We start from the raw sequence: 22,001 nt of genomic DNA, 5'->3' as shown, positions 1-22,001 counted from the left end.
TCATAGAATCATAGAATGGTTTGGGTTGGAAGAGACCTTAAAGATCCAGTTCCAACCAGCCTGCATGGGCAGGGACAAGTCCCTCTACACCAGGCTGCCCCATCCAACCTGGCCTTGAACACTTCCAGCAAGGGGGAATCCACAACTTTCCTGGGCAACCTGTTCTAGTGTCTCACCACCCTTGCAGTAAAGAATTTGTTCCTAATATCTAAATCTACCCTTTACCAGTTTGGAAGCATCCCTTCTAGTACTATTGCTACATGTCCTGGCAAAAAGTCCCTCTCCAGCTTTCCTGTAGGTCTCCTTCAGTTTCTGGAAGGCCGCTATTGGGTCTTTCCAGAGCTTCCTCTTCTCCAGGCTGAACAACCCCAACTCTCTCTCAGCCTGTCTTCATTGGAGAGGTGCTCTAGCCCTCTGACGATCTTCGTGGCCCTCCTCTGGAAATGTCCCCATCTAAAATACTTGAAAATATACTTTGCAATGCAAAGACAGTATGCTCAACTACCAAGAGTAGCTCCTTCAGAAATGTTTAAGTCTGGAAGATATTTTAAAATATATTTATATTTTGTGTGTATGTATATAAAGGCAGAGAGAAAAGGGAGGAGGACAGAAGGTTAGAGAGGAAGATTCTTGAAAAGGGTAATTCAGAACATCTATTTAATGGCTTCCTAAAATCATGTAAGTATTCCACAAAATATCAGACAACTGATAGAAAATCATTAGACCAGAACAGTCCAGTTTTTTGTTGTCCATGGATCATTTACCACCTAAGCTTGTTGTGATTTTTCTTCTCATTATCTACTATTCCTGATTTTCACACCATTTGTTATTTTCATGCAATTGCATACAATTGAACTTGGAACGTAAAACATTAGAGAGAGGAAAATAAATTACGATCAAAGACAGGAAATTCAAATGAGCAAGAGAAATGTCAAAACCTACAAGGCACTTCTGCCCCATCCGTTCTGATATCACAAAACCAAAACCAGTAAATTAAAACTGCAAAGCAAAAAGAGTAAAAATGCTTAATGATTTATACTTTCCTCATTTGGTAGTAATTCACATAGGGAAAAAATTGGCACAAAATAACATTAAAACACAAAAGCTTGGAATATAAACTAATGCATTACAGTCATATGGAAAACAAACAAGATAACCAGAATTTCAACATATGTTTGGATCAAAATTAAATACTCTGCTTGCAGGAAATGAACCAATGTATCACAGGTGAAAACTCAGGAAAAAATATCACCATTTGAAAAATCAGTCCATAAGAGAGTATTTTCACACACAGGAGAAGTAAATATAAGGAACATATGAAAAGATGCTTCTAGCTGCAAAAAGAACTATGAGAAACAAGAGAACAGAATTGAAAAACAGACTGTCAGCTATTTTCTTTCTGTTCAAACTCTTGCATTTTATTCTTCAATCAGACAGCTACATATATTTTTTCTGGACAGGGTTTTTTGACAAGGACATTGTGGGTTAAACCCTCTATTTTTCATTTTTAAGGTACATGTACTCCATCCTCATCACTTTGAGGTAGTTTTGATTTCCAGCAGAATGCTGCAGGTTTTAATCACAAGGCTACTTTTATACTCAGTATGAGACCAAAACAAATACACCACCAGCATGAACACTTTTCTGAGAGGACAAGAAGTATTTCTACTTGTCATAACTAATGATGGTGATCAAAAACAACCAGGTGCTCACACTGACCCTGAGCTTTGATCATTTACTATACTTTCCAATATCTGAGCCTGGGAGTGAGTTGCCCTAATGGCCTCTGATTACATTATTGGCGTATGGCAGGAAAAGGAGTAGAAGATAAGAAGCAGGAAGAAGGAGAGGGGAATGTCTAGCTATTCAGCATGTGTAAGTATAAAATCCTCTGGGCAATTGAAGTAAACTAATATTCAAAGCTTTTCACACACTGTACATATTAATGTTACTGAACAATTCAGTAAGCTTTTCAAGAAAGCTAGTCCAAAAGGTAATAACATGATTCTTTATTCACCTTAGAGAAATTACTCATATGAGTGGACTTGATAGTTTCAAAAGTTTTTTTTGCATATGTGTGTGTTAACTCTTCCTCCGAAGTCTGTGAAGTTTGACTCCTCAAAAATGCGTATTAATGCTACATTTTTATACATTATAGTTATCTCTACTGAGTTGAGAATCTTCCATCCATTTCTGGGTTGGTGATAACCACCACATACAATCCCTCAACTTCCAATTATGATGTAGTCAGACTGAAAATAATGTTTATCTTGCTAACTTTAGTTTCTCACTAGTTCTAAAGATGGATTATATTATAGTGTTGATAAATAAAGGCATTTTGAGGAAACTTGCTTACATCAAATCTGATTTACACATAAGTGAATCTTTCTGAAAACAGGTTTTTCTTTTCGTTTTGCACCAGCACTTGAACAGTTTTAGGTCCAGTGACAGGAAATTTAAACATGGAAATATAATTTCTTCAAGGTTCTTCAACTGCTGTGCTAAACACATTAGAGCCAGAGAAAAAAAAATGTAGCAGGTGACATTATTATATGGGCCAGAAGCTGAGATAATGTTTTAATTCGCATCCTAGTAAAAGCAATGAAAAGAAAAAGAACTCTAGTAATAATCTGCACAAATCTTCTTCACAAACTTCAGAAAGAACCAAGAACATCAGTGTCCTGTTTTTCTTTCCAGAAAATGAAGTTGTTCCCCAGCACTTTAACAAGGCAAGAATTAAAGACTCTTCTTTTTATAAAAGAAACAGTTCAGCCTTCAAAACACCTGCATTTCTCAGCATAGGAAGTGCTGCTTCTTTCCGTGCTATTCCATCCCTGTTGTAAGCAAGAACAAGGAAGGGAATCAAAGTTAACTGCTCCTACTGAAAACTAGAATTCTATTAAACATTAAATGTTTTTCATGTTTGCTGGCCCACTTATCATCAACAAAGTTAAAATATTCCCCCTAAGTTATACAGTGTCAGTGAAGATCCCAGCTAAACAAAGCAGACAGAGTGGTCCAAATACCTTCCATGCTCATGGATTCATCTCATCAGGTCCAATGGACTTGTGCATCTTCATTCTCCAACTTTGCTTTCTGTGATTTGGGTGGTGTGGCTTGAGTATTTGACATTGAACACTGAGGTAAAAAAGTAATTGAGAACATCAGCCTTCTAGATACCCTTGGTAACCAGGTCTCGCTTTCCCTTCTGGAGAGGGTCCACATTTTCCCTAATCTTCCTTTTATCGCTAACATATCTATAGAAATTTTTCTTTTTGCCCTTGATGTCCCAGGCCACATTTAATTCTATCAGAGTTTTAAACTTTCCTAACCTGATTGCAGGCTCTTCAAGCAATTTCTTGGTATTCCTCCAAGGCTACCTGTCCCCGCTTCCACCCTCTGTAGGCTTCCTTTTTGTGTTTGAGTTTGCCCAGGAGTTCCTTGCATATCCAGGTAGGCTTCCTGGCATTTTTGCCTTACTTCCTCTTTGTTGGTTTGCATAGCTCCTGAGCTGGGAGAATGCGATCCTTGGATATTAGCCAGCTTTCCAAGGGTCTCCCCTCCAGGGCCTTATTCAATGGTACTCTACCAGAAGTCCTGGCTAACTAGGGAGTCTCAGTAGCAAATGTGGTACCTATCCACAGGAAAGGCTGAAAGGAGGATGCAGGGAACTACAGACCTGTCAATCTGACTTTAGTGCCAGGGAAAGTCACAGAATTGATCATCTTGAGTGCCATTATGCACCATATGCAGAACGACCAGGTGATCAGGTCCAGTCAGCATGGGTTTATGAAAGGAAGGTCCTACTTGACAAACCTGATCTCTTTCTATGACGAGATGACCCACCTGGCCAATGAGGGAAAGGCTCTGGATGGTATCTACCTGGACTTCCATAAAGCCCTTGACACTGCAGTCTGATAAACAAAACTGACTGCTCATGGCTTGAATGGGTGTACGCTCTGCTGGGTAAAACACTGGCTGGATGGTCAGGCCCAGAGAGTGGTGGTGAATGAAGTTAAATCCAGCTGGTGGCCAGTCACAAGTGGGGCTCCTAAGGGGTTAGTGTTGGGACCACTATTTTTAACATCTTTATCAAAAATCTTGATGAGGAGATAGAATGCCCTTTAGTAAGTTTGCAGACGACACCAAGTTGGGAGGGAGTGTTGATCTGCCTGAGTGTAGGGAGGGTCTATATAGAGGCTTAGACTAGATCAATGGGCAGAAATCAGTTGTGTGAAGTTCAACAAGGCCCAGTGACAGATCCTGTACTTGGGCCACAACAACCCCAGGCAATGCTACAGGCCTGGGGAAGAGTGGCTGGAGAGCTGCCCAGCAGAGAGGGACCTGGGGGTTCTGATTGATAGGCAGCTGAATACGATAAAACAGTGTGCCTAGATGGCCCACGAAGGCCAATGGCATCCTGGACTGAATTAGAAATAGTGTGGCAAGCAGGACCAGGGAGGTGACTGTCCCTCTGTACTCAGCATTAGTGAGTCCACACCTTAAATATGGTATCCAGTTTTAGCACCTCATCAACTCTGTCCTGCTGATCTGGTGGCCATAGCAGACCCCCACTTTAATGTGCCCTGCCCCTGCTCTCCCTTTAATCCTGACCCATGAACTCTTGGTTGGCTCCTCATCCATCCCCAGGAAGAACTACATGCAGTCCAGTCTTCTCTACTAATGCACTGGCTTGGTATCTATATTGCCCTTCACCAGTTCTGTCACCTCTGGACTGCTTGTTCCTACTGATGCTCCAAATGTATTCCTTCTCTCTAGTAACTACCTTTTAAAGTGAAAAAGAAAGTCCCCATCATTTCTTTCCCTCTCAGCATTTGTGTGTTTACACTTAAAAAATTCTGACAGTAGCTGCCATCGTACATCAGTTCTGCTGCCAGGGGAATAAAGGAAAATTTGAATAAGGAATTATGGTCAAAACAGAGAATTCAGCTGAGATCACACACTTTCAGTGACAGCACCATAGATGAATACATTTACAAATAGATGGATGACATTCAATATCACAAATAGCAATACAATGAAAGAATGCTTTGGTCTTCTTTTGAAGTGCCTTTACTATGCAAATGATCTGCTTTAGGCTTAATTCTACAGACACTTCCCTTTCTGCATATTCCTGTGGCCTCAGAAGCCAGCGTGCTGTATCAGAAGCTGGTATTTGTATGGTGTCAGATTGCACCTCATCAAATTCCATGCCACAGTAAATTACTGGTGTCTGGGTGCTGCAGCATTTGCAGCTTTAAAAAGCCAGACTATGCAATTGTGTTGCGTACTAGGTGGTACCATGTAGCTCGGACCTTGATATGTAATCTAAGTAACTTTCAGTGCATTAACATTTACTGATGGCAGTATTTAGTACTGTCACAGGCAACAGAGAAGTTACAATCCCTCTTCTACTTTAAAAACTGGAGTTCTGCTACGAAGTATAAAGTAAAGCTGATACAGTGTTGCATGGAAAGCCGGCTGGCAAAATGTCTTCCACAAGCTTCTACTATGATGTTATTTATATCATTCTGTTGGTATGTTTGTCATTTTCAGGCTTATAAATGGAACATACAAAAGAAGCAGTGGAGGCTGAATGAATTCTCCAACTATTTCTATATATATGCTTCAATTTATGCCACATTCAAGATAGCAACACTTGTGGAAATTTGTAAAAAACATCTATTTTGCATCCAGGGAAATCAGGGCAGATGGCAGCTCTGTCTAGTACAATAAAATTCATATTCTTTTCCTCAACCAGCTGGCTTCAAAAATGCTCTTATTTATAGAATACATTTTTACTGTCTTGTTTGTACTGAAAATACCCACCCCTTTCTGTATCCTAAGTATTTTTATTATGAAGGATCACAATCACCTGTGGGTGAAAGGTCAGCAAAGCAGTTTTGACTTGGCTTAATGCAAGATGCTTGAGGTCATTGGAACAGTTGTCAGACTTCCCTGTGACTGTCCACAGTGCTTGTTATAACAGGAATGTGGTTCTTTGTTGCAGTGTCATCACAGGAGAAGGAGTTTTTGACAGCAAATTTGTGGTATTTTGGATCAGAAAGATTTTAGATCTGATACAGAAATAAATATTTTCATATACACACATATATATACACTTTAGTTTTTAAAAGCAATAGTAAACCAGGGTTGGAGGTTAGCTACAGGAGGAATTTAGTTTTTATGGAACACATACTCCATTTATACAGATTATGAAACTTCTTTATGTATCAAAACAAAGATATTTAAAATTCCTCCTCACTTACAACAATAATGCAGACCCCAAATTCCTAGTTTCATGTTTCACAGGATAGGATTTCACTCACTAAATCTAGGGGAGTTCTTAGACTGTAGGGGATTTCACTCATTCTTTGGTGGAAGCAATCTCAAGGCAGAATATTGGAAGAGGATTCAAAAAGTATCATTAATTCCCTGAAGATAATAGTTGCCTGATCAGGTCTTCTTATGTCAAAAAGTGCTAAAACTCACAAAATGGTGTCAAAAATTCTCTTTCACATAGAACCTTATCCTTCTACTAGTGGCAGGTAAATTTTTCAAAACCCATTACCTGATTTAACAGCCTAAATCACATTTTAGAGGTGACTTTAGCATTTTATAATAGCCTTCCTTTGAAAGCAGGCTGGAAGTTACATGTCATCTATTTCTGCCCACATCTTATACCTACTGCAATATTTAGGCACCTTGAAAAAGCTGGTTTTAAATCCCTTTTGATAATGTCTCACTTGTAAGTGTACTTTTAAACTGTGAGGGTTAGGAGGTTTCAATACATGCCTGTGGTACATTCTCTTGCTCTTTCCCTCCATGTTAAAGCAAAATCTGAGCAAATATTTTTCATCTGGCCTTTCATGGAAAGACAGTTACATACCTGTACCAGGAAAATGAATCAAAACATTTTTTACCTTTATATAGTATTCTGTGTATGTGGAATACATTAAGATGAGGCAGAGGAGTAAAAGAGATATTTGGTACATTAAAGCTTTTCTTTGGCTTGCTAAAACCAAAAAGAGTTTGTAAAATGTGGAGGATGAATAAAGTTGCTGACATGATTGATATGCCTTGCTTATATGTAATGATCTAGCTACAGTCACAGCTACAGCATTTTGCCTGTTTTGTTGTGTGATATTCACCTCACCTGAAATCACTTCTGCTGGAATATGAAGTAGACTATTACTGTTAATAAACTATCAGTGTTTCTGCAGGATACATGTCATCTGCAAAGAAGAGAGTAAAATTTTGAAAATAAATGGTCTGGCTTTAGTTTTGCAAAGACATTCATGTGCTTCATGCTCTGAATTTTGAACACCCCCATTGGCCCTAGTTACACTATTTGCTGTGTGGCTAAAGTTGCACGTTATTCTTTTAAGGGTAAGACCCTGTAGCTTTGACTAAAAGACAAGACGCAAGTTGCCCTCTATATTGTTCATCCTGCAGAGACCAATAACCAATAAAACTGTACAGCACAAGGATGTATGTAGACATAATGCATTTATTGGTCTGGCCCTACACAGTAGTTCTTTACCCAAGGTTAAAATGGTGGTGTTGCTTCAGCTGGTTTCTTTTTTTATGAATAATAGGAATTAAAATGAAATTTAGAAAGCTGAAAGAGCATAAGCAATGATGACATTTGGAAACACAGTAGGATGCAGCACATCAGTACTGCAGTGCTACAAATGCAGAGTTTAATGCTGGTAGACTGGTGTTGTGACTAGAACCAGGCTTTTAGTCAAGTAAAGAGATATTTCTTATTATTATAAGGTCACACCCTACTGTCAAGTTTTAAGTAGCACTCTGCATTGATCTCAGTGGGTAGTTGTGTTTAAAAATTGATGGCATGACCTGGCCCTTAATATGGAATGACAACTGAAGGGAACATACAGATTTTGCTGCTCTCTGCACAGTGAGAAAAAGGAGAGTAGGAAGGAGAAGGAAACACAACAGACGTCATGCTATTTTGACATATGTGGAGGGCACAAAAGTTTAAGCAGTATTAATAGCTTGAGACTCAGCCTGCCTAATAACCAGTATTGCCTTAGTTTATTTCCACTGACTTCAATGGAGTTGCTTTGGATTAAATCTTTGTTGATGCAAACAGAAGACAGTTGATTATGTACCTGTTGTTTCAGATACAAATTAAGAAATATTTCTATTAAAAAATGAATTAGGTTTTATACAGGAGGCTTTTGGTTCAATGCACATGTTGCAATGTCAATAGACACACCTTCCACTTACATGCAAATAAGACTGCAAATAAAACATTTTTTTTTTTTTTTTTAGAAAAAACCTTATACAGGAGGCTTTTGGTTCAATGCACATGTTGCAATGTCAATAGACACACCTTCCACTTACATGCAAATAAGACTGCAAATAAAACATTTTTTTTTTTGTTATTTCAGAAAAACCTATATTCTTTACCTATTTTGTACAAAAAGTACTAGACCCTCTGGAGATATTGGGACAAATCTACAATGACAGGTATGGGAAATTAATGTGGAGTAATGGAAAAGCTGTATTGGTACTTTTACTTCAGACCACAAATGCATTTTAAATACATTTGAAGTTAAATGCAGAAATATTTTCATGGAAAAAATATTGGAAGCATCTCATAAATATTTTGTCAAAGAAAAAATTTGAATTTGAAAGCAGAGTCTGAATAGTATGTTGGTATTTCCAACTCTTCCTCTCAGGTTGGAAAACTATGGATATTGCACATCCCTTGGGCTGCAAGTTTGATGTATTCTTCCAGTCTGGATCTCACCAAGCATTTTCCACCAATCTCAACACTTAGAACAAATTGTAAAGTATTTGCTTGCTGTTTGATCACAATTATTTATGAAAGTTTGTCTATCCTGATTCAAATTCAGCTTTTCCATATGTTATTTGTCTTATGCGTTCATATGGTTTGTATAAGATTCCATTTCTCTTCAATAGCCAGTAATGTTTAATTTTATTAAAAGGACTTAAATGTAACCTCTCAGCCATGTTGTAATAATTTTAATCTTCCTGATTTTCCTCTCCTCATACAAACATCCACACATAAACTTGTATGACATAGCAAGGCTACAAACAGTGTGAGCAAATCCTCTCATTGTTCCTTGTTTTTTTTATCCTTTGTCTTACCAAAGGGTGTGATCTGGTTCAAATTACAATATGAATATAATGTAAGCAGAAGGATGTATGCAATGAAGATGAAAATAAGTCACTAAACTCGCTGTAACTTCCTCAATGTCAAAAAATCTGCCATTGTAAATCCTCTGGGACTGCCTAAACAATACTTGCATATTCCAGGCCTTATGTCAGCCTGACCCATGTGTCTATTTGCTAGGCTCTGTCTCCCCTGTCCTTTCTGGTATCACTCCCTCTGTTCTGGGGAAACGGGAGAGGAGGGGTTTGAACAGTACAATTTCCTTTGTTTTGTCTAAAGCTGAGATCCTTTGAACATAGTATTTCCCTGTAAGGTTATTTTACCTCTCTGTTGCTGTAGGATGTTTTTGTGCTGATTCTAAAAGAAACAAGTCGGCACCCAAGATAATAACCTTGAACATCACTATTTGTATTTGAATAATTTAGATCAAGACCCTGACTCTAACTGGCAAATAAATAGTTTTAATAAATCTTAGTACAGGGGCTGGGGTTTGATGTTATGTACAGCACAACATTCGCAGCCAAGTCAGAAGGTAGCAGGAAGATGTAACTTTAAGCCCTTCTCCTGATTCTGTGCTATCCTAGAGTTGGAAAGGTCTGGCATAATTCTGAACAGGATTGCCCTGTGAGCCACAGTGCTACACATACTCTCTGAACTGTTATGTGGCTTTAATCTGGCACATCCTTCCTTTGGCACCGTATCTGAACTGGGCTTTTGGGGAATTCTTTGCAGAGGGAAGATAAGTGAAATAACATGCTAAATCAAGGCTAAGACCTGCGGGTTAGTCTTTGTGCAGAGCTGAAACTGATGAACACTTTGTGATCATGCTACAGGCAGAAGTGTGCATATCTAGCATGGATCACAGCCATTAAAATAATTACATAATTCTGTAAACAGCAGAACATACACTCTCCACCTAACCCATAACTGTGATTAGGATTACCCAAAAGCTGGGTGCAGGCCCTTGCACTTGGCCTTATTGAACTTCATGAGGTTGGTATGGACACACCTCTCAAACCTGTCAAATTCTTTCTGGATCACATCCCTTCCCTCCAGCATGTTGACCTCACCATACAGTTTGGTGTTATCAGCAGACTTTCTGAGGGTGCACTCAATTTCACTGTCCATTTCTCCAGCAAAAATGTCAAACAACATGAGTCCCAGTACTGCCTCTAGAGGAAAGTTATGAAGAGAAGGACTTGTGGGTGCTGGTTGATGAGAAGCACACATAGTACTATGTGCTTTCAGCCTAGAAAGCAAACCGTGTCCTGGTCTGCATCAAAAGATGCGTGAACAGAAGGTCAAGGGAGGTGATTCTCCCCCTCTTCTCTTGACAGACCACACCTGGAGTACTATGGGTTCTAAGGAAGCCAGCACAAGAAGAACATGGAGTTTTTCGAGCAAGTCCAAGGAGGACCATGAAGATGATGAGAGGGCTGGAGCACCTTTCCTATGCAGACAGGCTGAGAGAGCTGGGGTTATTCAGCCTGGAGAGAGAAGATTCCTTATTGGAACCTTCCAGTACCTGAAGGGGCCTACAGAAAACCTGGAGGGGGACTTTTTGCAAGTCCTTTTTGACAGGACTAGGAGGGATGGTTTCAAACTGAAAGGTGATTTAGATTAGACATTAGGAAGAAATTCTTTAGTGAGACACTGGAGCAGGTTAACCAGAGGATTGTGGATGTCCCCTTGCTGGAATTGTTTAAGGCCAGGTTGGATGGGGCTTTGAGCAGCCTGGTGCAGTGAAAGATGTCCCTGCCCATGCAGGGGGGTTTGATGGAAATGATCTTTAAGGTCCCTTGCAACCCAAATCATTCTATGATTCTATGACTCTATGATTCTATTACTAGTGTCTGGTTGTATCTTTCTGCCACTGTGCAAGACAAGTAGAACATGCAGCATCCTGGTGTCTGGAGGTCCAAACAAAGGATTGAATTCTCAAGCAACATGTTTTGTTGACTTCTTGTAGGATGTTGCTGTCTCTGCATCCCCTATTTCTCTTGACTAGAAGGCTCAAATGTTACTAGGGGAAAACTGATAGCCTTGCACAGAGCAGCATTAGACAAATAGCTTTCCTAAGGAAACCAGGGAAAGCAGAAAGTAGCATATGTTTACTTTAACTGGCCATGCTGCTTTCTGGTCACTTTGAGCACAGCAAGTATATTCCAGAAAGGGAATCCATTGACCTCCTTTAGCTTGTATAAGAAACTGTTGTTCTGTTCTGATGCTCTCTGTTGACTGCACTTGTCACCTGATTTCAGGTTGGTACTTGAGTAGGTGAAAAATATTACAAGTCTCCTTTGGAGTATTCAGGAATAGACACTGCCATCTGGCATAATTCTTTTCTTGTCTGGGGAGAGTTGATGCTGAGCTTTATAGCTGAAGTCTATCAAAGAAAGTATTTACTACAGTTTGGCAATTATTTGCTTAATGCATACAATACAGTTTTCTGAACGGTCTCTAAAGCAGTATGTGACTGCCCAAAGTCTTATGTATCTAAGAATCTGGTGACCTATACAGCTATGTGATAACCTCCAGCTTTACTTATGTCCCAAAACAAGCAAACATACAGATTTTTGAAAGACAGCTTATGAAATGTAATGCTTGCTTATTAGACTGTTCTAGGAAAAAAATAGTTACAGATGTCTCTAGTCTTTTCCTTGAACACCTGCTTGAATGTTTATTTTCTGAATGGCCTCATGTCCCTTGTTTTCTTCAGTCATGATGGCTTAATTTCAGCAGAAAAGAAGTTAGTAATATTTTCAATGTAAACACAGTCACTACTTGTCTTCCCTGATTTTTATTTAAGTCTTCTGAAAGTGTGTGATCTTATTTGATCTATATTATTTGCACAACAAAGTTAACCCTGCCTTGACTAATATGTTTACCACCTTTTAGCAGAGCACAAAAGCTGTAAACTCAGGCAAAAACAGTTCGAGAATTTAGACTTCTTTGTGGGCAACCTGTATCTTCTGGTTTGGATTGGTGGGACTTTTGGTAGCGGTGGAAGGGCCCCAGGAGTGGCTCCGGTAAGAAGCTGAGACCTCCCCCTGCTCCAAACCAGCCAAGGAGCCATTAGAGGGACAACAGATGCGCCTCAGCGATTAACATACGAAAGAACTGAGATAAGATCTGAGCAGAGCAAGCAGTTAAGAAAGAAGAGCTGTGCTGGAGGTGAAAGGCAGTGCTGGGGTGAAGATGCCGGCTGGTTAGTGAGGAAGAAGGGGAAGAAGGTGCCTGAGCAGAAGTTTCCCTGCAACCCACGGCGAGATGGCAGCTGTGCCCGTGCACTCATGGAGGAACGTGGTGGAACATTCCCTGAAGGTGCCAGGAGGGGTGAAGTTGGCCAGTGGACTTAGATTTAGCTGCCAGTGGATTTGAATTTGCTGCTAGTGGATTATGCAGCTTTGGAAGACCCCGGGCCAGGGGAGCTGGCTGTTCTGAAGCAGCCCCTGACTCTGTGGGAAGCCCAGGCTGGAGCAGCTCCAGACCTTGTGGGAAGGACTCATGAAGGAGAGGTTCCTGGAGGGTACTCTCCCATGGGAGGGACCCCGTGGGAGGCAGGAGGGGACTGTAAGGAATCCTTCTCGCTGAGAAGGAAGGCGCGGCAAGAACCACCAGCTTGTGAACTGACTCTAAACCCCATCCCTATCTATTCCCCTGTGCTGCTGGGGGGAAGGAGGGAGAGAAACCGGGAATCAAGGGATTTGGGCCCAGGAAGAAGGGAGGGTGGGGTAACATGTGCAAGCCCTGCTCTGTGTGTGTCTGTGTCCTGTGTGTGTTTGATCAGTGAGAAATTAAATTATTATTATTTTCCCCAAATTGATTCTGTTTTGCCCGGGACCTTAATCAGTGAAGAACCCTCCTTGTCCTTTTTCTCGACCAACGAGCTTTGTCCTCCTCATCCCAGAGTGTGGGTGTGAGCAAATTGAGTGAGCGGCCACGTGGCTGTTTCCTTGTGTTGGTCCAGAACCACGACACTATCAGTCTCTAACAGTGATCACTGCTCATTCAAGAAAGAAAAAAGCAACAGCAAAAACCTCAGGATTGTGAAAATTAAATGAGCAGTGAAGTCCTAATATACAGTTTAGAAACATACTGCAAAATTTTACATAGAAGGAAGTAATATTTATTCCTAAACTGTCTATACCTTTTGTTTTGGTGTTTTGTGGTTTGCTTTTGTTTGGTGTTGTTTTTTGTTGTGGGCTTTTTTGTGGTGTTTTTTTTCCTTTTCATTTTAGGTAGCCCCTCATGTATCACATACACTTGTTTGATTGTGTAGGTCTGTTTATTGAAAAAGGAGTTTAAATGTCTAATTCTCAGCCTGAATTGTCCAGTTTGGGCTGGATGCTTGCTCTGGAGGTACTGTGGCATCTATGCAATGTGAGCAATCCTGTCAGGCAAGAGAAATTGCCAGTTTATTCATACATTGGAGACACTCCAGCCATGAGGAAAAAATAACCTCCACTCTGTTTATTTCCTCTTCAGTGGTGTTGCTTGCTGCTGAACAAGACAGTCTACTTTTCTCAGCAAGAAATGTTCTCCTCATGCTACAAAATACAGAGAGGTTTCTGGGTTTAATGCTGATGTACCACCTCACATGCAAGTTCAGCCATTTTAAAGGTAGCAAATAACCATATGTAGGACCTAAAGAACAACCCTCTTCAGAGTGAAGATTGAATATACCACACATCTAATGACTGGCTGCCTGTCTCATGCTGCTCTATGTACAGTAACACCTACCATACTGTATAGCTGATTTCAGGCTACTGGAGAGCTAAAATGTTCATGTATTCATTATTCCCTTAGACAATTTTTGTACTTGTCTTTTTCTGCTTTTATTTTCCTGTTACACTGTGTATTTTGGGAATCCTTCAGTGCTGCATATTTGAAAATAAATAAAAATAAAAATCAATACAGTGCTTAAAATGTGGTTCCCAAACAAGATTTTTAAAATTAAGCCCAAAGGAACAGAGCAAACACAAATAGAGTTACAGTTTTCTGCTGATTCAAAACTGCTGTTGTATAATTATTATTTTCCTCCAGTAAGATATCATAATTTACATTTCTGTTTGCCTCATTTTTTCTGTTTCTAGTGCTTCTTTTCAGAAGGGTGAAACAACATTCCTTTTCCTCATGGGTGTTCTGTGACTATCCAATGATGAAAAATTGTATATTTTTTGTGCATGTGGCCTTATGTTAAATAATATGAAGAAAGTATCTTAAGCCATCTCTCAGATCCCAATGTTATCACTCCCATATGTCATCCAAATGCTTTATTATTTTTTAATACTGGTATATGTTATACCCTAATTCATATAATTATATGACAAAATTATTGCTCAATTATTATAATTTTTTTTTTAGAATCTTGTCAAAACCATGTATAATAGCTATTGCCCTATTTGCCAAGTTCCTAAATGCATTCATACTCTCTTCATTCAGACCTGTGTTTTGACATATCAATAAACTTAAAAGTATGCATTCTAGGTAGTTCCCAGCACAGATCTGCTGTTTAAGGTGCATTTTCCTTATTAACACTGTAAGTGCACAGGAGATTCTGCTCCAGCACCTGATTATTTAGTGTCATGAAGAAAAGTAGCCTGCAGAAGCCAGTGCTGAAACTGAATAGTTATAGTTGAGAGGTGGGCACATGCCAACCTCATGAAGTTCAACAAGGCCAAGGACAACATTCTGCACCTGGGGCAATCCCAAGCACAAACACAGGTTGGGTGGAGAATGGATTGAGAGCAGCGTTGAGGTAGTTTTGACTTTTTGATTTTTTAATACATTTTTTTAAAGGAAGTAAGACAAAAATATTACCCCAGAGTAAAGTGTCAGCGTTAACACGTGGTATAATACACCAGGATCTTATTTCCTGAATGTCTGTCAAAAGCAAGAAAATACTCACCTGTGTATGTGTGTGAAATCCAGCCTGTGCCACTCTTGGAGGAGCTCCTCATTAATCAGAATTGCAATATGTTCTTGTTTTTCTTCTTTCCAGGCTTCAAGTCCAGACAACTACACAGGTACCTGTCTAAGCAAGCAGCCATTTGCTGAGCTATAGGGGTCCACAGCTGTTGCCTAAGAGAAAGTATTAGTCTCTGTGTTTTTAAACAGGTAAAAATAAGATTTAAAAGGAGATGAGGACTTGGCTTACTCTGGTAAACTGGATGGGTTTTTTGAGAAAATCTTTAGAATGAGCAGCAATTTTATAATAAATATGAAAGGCACTCAGTGTGCTACTTGAACCATGTCTCTGAAAGATGTATGGCTATATTCTGCTCTAAGATTTTAACTCAGAGTTTCTGTTTACTGCAGTATTTGGTACATTCATAACTTCTGGAGAAAGAATATAATTTCATTATCTGCAGTATTTTCATACAATATTGCATGTACCATAAGCTTCAGTTCACCTTCTTGTACATTGATTGCAGCAGCACTAGTTGGGTTCACTATACTGAATTAGAAAATCAGAGAATTCTTTGCAGCATGCCTCTAAATAGTGTGAGATTTGTCCTTTTTAATGTGTATTTCAATCTTAAAACAACGTAATATATGTGTTTTATTGGAACTAATCATAAAGGTTTCAAATTCAGCATTTTGTTGTGCATCAAGACTTCTTTCTACTGATGTTATTTTAATGGACTAAAAATCTGAGTGCTGAGGGAAGTAGTTACATTAGGAAACAAATCTGGTGAGCAAAACTTAATGTAATATACACTCTCAGTGAATCCACAACTAAGCATAGGAGACATAATTGATATTCTAGTTTATGCAAGAGGTAGCATGCAAAGTCACCTTTCTTTTACTTGCTAGTGTTGGAGTATGCATGAAAATCCAATATTACAAAAAAAGTTGTTCACAAAAAAACCCAACTTCTGAATGATATTACTGCTATTACTGAGCTGCTATTTGTAAAAAACCCAAACAGCTGACATTAGCAATGTTGCTCCAAGTACACATTTCATATGCTGCCTTTTCGCACAGTATTGAAATGAAGCTGACAGAGGTCTTTGTAAATCAACAAAGGTTTTCCTGAGAGTATGTAACAAGACTTTTTAAATTTCAGATTTTAAGTACCCTCCTCCATGTAATATAAATACATGCAGAAAAAATATATTAGTATATCTAAATTAATATTTGAAATTATTGTCACACATCGCTTGTGTCTTTAAAGAATCAGTACATTTTTTTTTATCTCCTGAATATATTTTTTTTAATCATTGAGATTAAATCATTGCATTTAAATATTGCATCTTGGTACATACAAAAAAACTTGTCATGGTACAGAAATACATTATTATTTCACCTTTCTTTGGAAAAGATAAAGTTATTTACAATTTGCTTTTATTATGTTTTCAGTTGGAATTTTCCATTTACTTTTAGCATATGTCAGGACAATACCTAATCTTGCAGAAAAGAAAGTGACCACTTTATTTGCAGTTAATTAAAATGCTGATAGTTTTCATAGCACATTTTGGTAAGACATTTCTCTTTATAGGGAATGGTACACATTTCAATTTCTACTTGTGTTTCTAATATCCTTCCTACAAATATTTGATATCTGGGTTTAATTATACTGTAAAAGAAAATCCTATATTTCAACACTGTGCAATTTGCTTTTAATTTAACAAGCAGATATATGTAAAATATCTTTAGCAGATTCATGTAAATCTGTGGTCCATCAATCTTTTTTTATGTCTGTACCACTTGCAATGCTTAAAAGAGAAAGAGGAAACTACTAATTTTTAAGATAAATAAATAGAATAGCTAGTTTTTATGTTTCAGATGACTGAAGTAGGCATTCGGAGTGAAGGGCCTCGTGGCAGATAAAGCTTTTCCTTAGGGTTATTTTTCTTTTTCATCTATGGACAGATCAGAAACATGGCTAATGTTTTTGGTGAAGAACACAATGAAATAGCATCATGTATCAAGGGATGCATCTGGTGTGTGGGGTTACCCACAACAGAATTAATGTTTTACTGCTGTAGTGATGCCAGGAGAGATGCTGGTTAATGGGATCTCTGAGTACAGGATCCAGAGGTGGAGAAGCAAAAGGACACAAGGATAATCAGTGTTTAAATTGTAGTGCTTAAAACTTCTAGTCCTTCTGTGAACTCCGAATTATTGACAACATGAGACTGGTTGCGGAGTAAGAGAGACTGTGTTGCTGCATTACATCTATTCCTAATTATACTCTTATAGTGGACATGTTGCAGGAGACAGCTGTGTAAGGTTTAGCTGTTTAAGATCAGGAGCCAAATTACTTAGCCTTCATACCTCCCAAAATACTGAATACAAATGCTTATTCCAGGAGGTAAGAGTCAGATATATAAAGTTTAGATTCACAGTTGGCCTCATTAGCACCTGCTGCAACTACTGAAATATCTGTAATGTTTTTAAGCGATCTTGAATCAGACTATATAGGTCCATTTTATGCTCAGGCAGAAAAGTTTGATGACGTAAATGAAAGTTTTACTTTCCTAAAAAATTCAATGATTTTTTTTTAAATTCTTGACTTGATCCATGTTTCTGCTGTCCTCTGACTACAGAAAACATGTAAGAGTCTTTTTTCTTTTTCCCCTAAGGGCAGCTAGTATTCCAGATTTAAGAATTTCAAGGTACTCGTTTGTGTAATTAAATGCAAAATAGCATATTGTAGCATTTAGAAGGCATTTTAAAAACTCTTCTGCACTGGCCTAATCTGTTTTTTATTGATGTCAATGGGAGTTCTACCATCAGCAACAGAAAGAACCCATTCCTAAAAGCTTTTCAGAATCTACCCTGTAGCTATTTTTCTGTGCAAGATGACAAATACAGAAACGCAGAATCTTGTTTACACTAAGGTCTCATTCTATCATGCTAGCAGTGGAAAGATCTTTAAACATATACAAATATAATTTACAAGTTCTTTCAATCCTCTGTCCTTCTATTTTGCTATGTAGATTTTATCACAAAAGGAAGCTTAAAATAAATGAAACTCTGATCCACAGGAACTCTCTATTTTTAGGTCAATATAATCTGAAATTACTACTCTGTAAAATGCTCAAAAGCATCTCAAAGTACATATTTAAAGTTAAGATTATGGTATGAGAGTCACAGAAACAGGACAGGTCAGATATTTAATTTCAGAGCAAGACCAAGGAGTGTGCACTTTGCTGAGGACATTGCCCTGGTGCTTTATTAAGCTACATCTGCTCAGAGGGCAGCTTGATCCCAGTGACTGTCAAGTCATCAGACTGGGAAAAGGCATTGTTTTCTCAACTCAAAAGTCCACTGTCTGACTGGCTAGTTTAATCCCTGTATTGGGTTTCCATGGCAAGATTTTGGTAGCAGAGAGGCTGCAGGGATGGCCTCTAGAAGAAGAGAGCAGGAGTTGCCCTCTTATTGGACAGAGTGAGTTCCAGCCAGCTCCAAAGGAGCCCTGTCACTGGCCAAAGCTGAGCCAATCAGTGACACCAGTGGTGCCTGTGTAATACTGAAGAAGGGGTTAAAGACCGTGCACAACAATTCTGAGAGGTGAGTGAGAAAATGTGACTGAAACTACCCTTCAGAGACGAAGGTCAGAGAAGAAAGAGGGGGAAGAGGTACTCGAGGAGCCAGAGAAGACATTCTCTTGCAGCCCATGGAGAAGACCATGATAGAACACCACAGCCCATGGAGGACCCTGTGCTAGAGCAGTTCATTCCTGAATGTGTCACTTGTATGCCAAGAAATGGATTCATGCTGCAGCCGTTCTTGAAGAACTGTAGCCCATGGGAAGGACCTACGTTGGAGCAGGGAAACATCATGAGGAGGATGGAGTGGCAGAGACTGAGCATTATGAACTGACCATAACCCCCATTCCTTGTTCTCCTACACCACTCAGTGGGAAGGAAGTAGAAGATTCAATATTGAAGTTAAGCCTGAGAAGAAGGGGGTGTAGGGGGAAAGTATTTTTAGTTTTAGTTTAATAAATTAATCTTCCCCAAGTCATATTTTTAGTTTTAGTTTAATAAATTAATCTTTTCTTCCCCAAGTCGGGACTGTTTTGCATATGATGGTAATTGGTGAGCAATCTCTCTGTCCTTATCTCAACCACACGCAAGAGTTTAATCTTATTTTTTCCTCCTTTCCTGTTGAGCAGGAGGGGTGCGAGAGTGGCTTGGTGGGCTCCTTGCATCCAGCCAAGGTTAACCCACCACAACACCATATTTCCACTGCAAGTGGATAAAGTCTACCAAGGAAGGTGCATTAATCATGGCAAAGCTTCAGTGATTGGTCGACCAGGCTCCTTTTGTGGCCCTTTTCAGTTAGGCCAAAGAGCAGATGCATATCCTGAGTCTCTGGAGGTACTGAATCTAGTTATTATCTTTACAAGTGCTTAGTGCATCAAGAACACACCAGGAATCTGATTATTTTCCCCAGGAACAATCAAGGGATTAGTGGAATATAGATAGAGACTGAATCTGCATGGAAAATTTTCCATGCTGTGTTATATTAGAAGGTGCTGCTGTGTAAAATTTGTTGGTAATCATGTGGCATAATTACAAGAGAGTGCAGAAAGAAGAAACTAGTAAACAGAATAATGAAAGTAATTTTAATTATTAAACTTCAGTGTTATAAATTATCTGACATTCATCACTGCCACAAATAGGTATAAAAAAAGTAAAAAATCCATATGCTCCATACACTCTAATTTAGTTTTGCATAATAAAGTAGTCTAATGCAGAATGTTTAAAAATATGAATAATCACCAAATTACTATCCATTTTAAACAAGCAGTATCTAAAATTTAATACAGACGGCTATTACAGTTAACCTATACTTTATGTTGACTGAAAGACAATAAAACCTCCAATGGGTATTATAGACACAGTCCCAGTTATCAGCCACTAATGATGCTAAATGATGAATTGCTACATTTTTAATAGAACAATCAGAATCCAGTGTTTTCATTATCTTTCTCAGAATATTTTGTATTCCTGATAATGTTATTCCAATTAGTCAATAACACAAAGACACTGTTCGAAAAGGAATAGGAAATGATGAGTTGTATGTGACAGGTAATTCTCTCCCTGCTGTTTGGGAAGAAATTATAGAATCATAGAATGGCATGAATTGGAAGGGACCTTAGGACCTTAAAGATAATCTAGTTCCAACACCCCTGCATTGGCAGGGACACCTCCCACTAGACCAGGTTCCTCAAAGCCCCATCCAACCTGGCCTTGACCACTTCCAGGTATGGGGCTACCACAACTTCTCTGTGCAACCTGTTCCAACCACCCTCACACTAAAGAATTTCCTCCTCATGTCTAACCTAAATCTCCCCTCTTCCATGTTTTCCTGGTGTTACTTATGGTTGTTTTCTATAATTTTTTCCAAGGCAGTGAAATGACAGTGTCTCTTTAGCACAGAACTTTTTCCAACAAAGATACTCAAATTATGGAAGTACAATGAAACATTTACTCACAAAGCTTCTAGGGCTGTATTGATCTAGATATGTAACTTCATGTCTCTATTACCATTTGTGAATCCTCTTCTGGGTTAAACCTCATTATTTACCTTTGTCTAAAGTGGTAAAACTCACGTAAATAAATCTGTTTAATTAAATCCTAAGATGTCTTATTCTTCATAAAGACACAGCAGGGAATATAGTAATTCATCTTAATGTAAATTATCTTATAACTGTCATTATCCTGCTTACTACTGAACAGGGTTACAAAGATTACTCACAGATTGAAAATAGAAAAATAAAACAGTTTAATACCGTAAAAATTATAGATTATATTGTATAATCGAGGTACTTCTTCCAATACTTGTAACAATGGGATTTCATTAACAGGATATATTACTATGGAACAGTGTTTTACCCCAAAATAGTTCAGATTAAACCACTGGGAGAATTTGAGAGATAGTCAAAATACATATATTCTTGAGCAATATATGAAAATATTTTTTTTTCCTTGGTTTTTCTTTTTCCTAGAATATTTTTTTTTTCTTTTTCCTAGAATGGCTCTCATACTAGAGATGGGTATATCCTTTTTATTTCTTTCTAACCAAAAGTTTGAAGTTCTTAGTCTTTCTGAGACAAAATTTGTATCCATTACAGTACTGTCATGACACTTTTGGCCAATATTCAGTCTACGGTCTAGCAAGTCATTCCCAGGACACAGAGCACCAGTCAAAATATTTTGTTAACTGAAGAATCCAGTTTCTTGGAATAACGGATAATCAAACAAATGGTACAACCTCTATCTTCTCAGTTCCCAAGAGTGTCTTTTGCACTAGTTTCTATGGCTTGTGACCACAACAGATCCCATTTGTATTTGATTCCTGGCTTCCCTGTTGTTGTCAGTGTCCTCTCTAAACTATGTTGCTTAAAAGTTCTCATGGAATCTTCTCTTATTTTACTCAAATCGAATCTGATTTTAAAATATTTCTCAAAGGAGTAAGGTTGAGAGACACCTGTGAAAAATTTCAAAAGGACCGTAGCAGATGGAATTACGTGGCAACAAAATAGCAGATGGAATACAGTGTAATCATATGCCAATATTTACATGGTGGAGAAAAAGTCCAGTTTTCTTATTGAAAAAAAATAACTCTATGATGACAAACACATAGTGTGAGGGGTCATGATAAATGATTGTATGAAAACAGCTCATTGCTTGGCAGCATTAAAAAAGTCAAACAAAAGAGTTATAATTTTTTAGGAAAGAATCAGAGAACAAAACTGAAAAGATTACTATGCAGCTATATAAATTCATGGTCAACAGGGATATCAAAGTTCCTTCAAAACAGCTTCTTTATGGTGGCTGACTGTATATGCTAGGACTTTTCAGCTTGGGAAAGA

The sequence above is a fragment of the Chaetura pelagica genome, unplaced genomic scaffold, assembly GCF_000747805.2.
Source record: "Chaetura pelagica isolate M959 unplaced genomic scaffold, ChaPel_1.0 scaffold174, whole genome shotgun sequence".
Taxonomy (NCBI): domain Eukaryota; kingdom Metazoa; phylum Chordata; class Aves; order Apodiformes; family Apodidae; genus Chaetura; species Chaetura pelagica.
The sequence above is the reverse complement of the archived record's forward strand: the minus strand, read 5'-3'. Positions refer to the sequence as shown.